The sequence below is a fragment of the Alosa alosa genome, chromosome 18 (genome assembly GCF_017589495.1).
Source record: "Alosa alosa isolate M-15738 ecotype Scorff River chromosome 18, AALO_Geno_1.1, whole genome shotgun sequence".
NCBI lineage: Eukaryota > Metazoa > Chordata > Actinopteri > Clupeiformes > Clupeidae > Alosa > Alosa alosa.
Genome location: NC_063206.1, coordinates 3,181,674 through 3,184,173, shown reverse-complemented (window position 1 = coordinate 3,184,173; position 2,500 = coordinate 3,181,674). Strand labels below are relative to the sequence as shown.

At 48.1% G+C, this 2,500-nt stretch overlaps 1 protein-coding gene across 4 annotated transcripts in view; it reads left to right on the top strand.

Annotated features, from left to right (window-relative positions):
* The window catches only part of hspa12a (heat shock protein 12A), a 78,141-nt gene that overhangs the window by 58,809 nt on the left and 16,832 nt on the right, over positions 1-2,500 (top strand). The gene's annotated exons all lie outside the window — the stretch shown is intronic.

Here is a 2,500-nt window from a genome sequence, read left to right as displayed (position 1 = left end):
CTGTCTCACTGACGAGTGTGTGTGTGTGTGTGTGTGATTGTGGGGACGGGCATGACACAGGGTCTGTCTCACTGACGGTGTGTGTGTGTGTGTGTGTGATTGTGGGGACGGGCATGACACAGGGTCTGTCTCACTGACGAGTGTGTGTGTGTGTGTGTGTGTGTGTTTTCACTGTGTGTGCCATGACATGTGGACGTGTGTCTGTGTGTGTGTGTGTGTGTGTGTGTGTGTGTGTGTGTGTGTGTGTGTGATTGTAGGGGCACAGGGTCTGCCCATGGCCACAGGTGATTGTGGGATGGCACATCTCTGTGTGTTACTGTGTGTGTATGAACATGTGTGTGTGTGTGTGTGTGTGTGTGTGTGTGTGCCTGTGTGTGTGTGTGTGTGTGATTGTGGGCAGCGATGTGTGCTGCGCAGTGTAAGCCCGGTGTGTGTGTGTGTGTGTGTGTGTGTGTGTGTGTGTATGTGTGTGCTGTATGTGTGTGTGTGTGTGTGTGTGTGTGTGCATGTGTGCGTGTGTGCATGTGTGTGCGTGTGTGTGTGTGTGTGTGTGTGTGTGCGCACTGCTATACTGCTGTCATGTGTTATTATCCTCCTCTGTGTCCAGCTCTCCTCTCCACTCTTCCTCTCTCTCCTCTCCACTCCTCCTTTGTATGTGTGTGTGTGTGTTTGTGTGCGCGTATCATAGTCAGGTGGTTTCTATGAGAACCTTTAGGTGTTTGGTCAGTTTTGTTGTCAAGTGGTTTTGCCGACATGCTGACTCATATGCATGAGGGTCTGATCCGCCCTCATCTGATGTCTGCTGACCACATGGCACAAGCATGAGGTTTCTGAGCACACATGGGCCCACAGTCAGGCTCGGACACAACACATGGGCCCACAGTCAGGCTCGGACACAACACATGGGCCCACAGTGACATTCGGACACAACACATGGGCCCACAGTCATGCTCAGACGCAGCACTATGACTGACCACTCATCTCGCGCTCGGATGTAACAGTACAACTGACCACTCATCTCGCGCTCGGATGTAACAGTACAACTGACCGCTCACCTCGCGCCATGTCCGCCCCGCCCCCCTCTCACGTGCATGAGGTCATCTGCTTGCTCACGCCCTCGTGTTGCTCCATATCTCCATAGCAACTCATGTGCTCCCTGGTCCCCAATGCTTAGAGGGGTGGACAGGGATGTGTGTGTGTGTGTGTGTGTGTGTTTATCCCTCCGCCATAAAAAGGCATGTTTTAGTCACCTTTTGCTCTTACAAACACACACACGATACACACACACAGTTTGTGTTGTTTGTGTTGTGTGGTCTGAATGCAGGAGATGCCAGAAATCTCCCTGACCTTTGGCATGTGACCTTTGACCTGTAGACGACACCATCTGGTAATGTTGCTGTGGTCCATCCAGCATGAGAAACAGCAAGAGCAAAGCCTCCCTCATCACCACACACACACACTTATCACATCCTACTCTCACGGTCACACACACACACACACACACCCCCTCATCACTTCCTACTCTCACTGTCACACACACACACACACACACACACACACACACACACACACACCTCTCATCACATCCTACTCTCATGGTCTCACACACACACACACACACACACACACACAAACTCAGAGAGATAAACATATAAATGCTATGTACAGTTATGTAGAATGGGCTTAAAGTTCTTAGGCATTGTGCTGAAATTAGAAGTTGATAATTACGTGAAATTGTAAATGGAAGTCGATAATTATACATCTAAATATACAGCTTTGATTTCAAGCACGAAAAAATGTCTGTTTTAAGCCCTGTGTATGCGTGGACAATTAAACACACACATACACACCAGCATGTTTGTCGTATTGTGTCTATAACTACCTCTGTGTACTGTAGATATATATATATATATATATATATATATATATTCATGCTCCCAATGCACCATCCTGTCCCGTGTGTGTGTGTGTGTGTGTGTGTGTGTTAGTGTGTGTGTGTGTGTGTGTGTGTGTGTGTATGTGTGTTTGGGTGACCCTTCTCTTTGTCCTTCAGTAGGAAGCCTCTAAGTGTCTCCATTACAGGCAGGTGTCAGTTTGCAGCGAGGTAGAGGTTTGCATGACCTTACTGACCTTACAAGACCTCAGCCTACCTGGCCAATCAGCAGCCCTGAAGCTGCACCCATGGTTTGCAGCCATTGTCCAGGCACCAGGCACACTCCCAAGGACGCTCTTACCTTCACCCTCAGTAGGTTCTAGGGAACCCTTAAGTAGAACGCTTAAGAGTTTAACATCGGCCTAGAGAACCTTTGAAAGGAAGATGCCATGAACGTGAGGCTGAGGAACGCACTTCAGTGTGCAGTCAATGTGTTCTCTTTTGATAAAAATGCTTTTTGATAGACAATAATGACAATGATCTAAGAGGAGCTAAAACACGAGTGTGGTGCTTTTCTGTTGCTGTGGTCTAATTCAGTTTTATAAGACAAAATATAGTCACAACAAT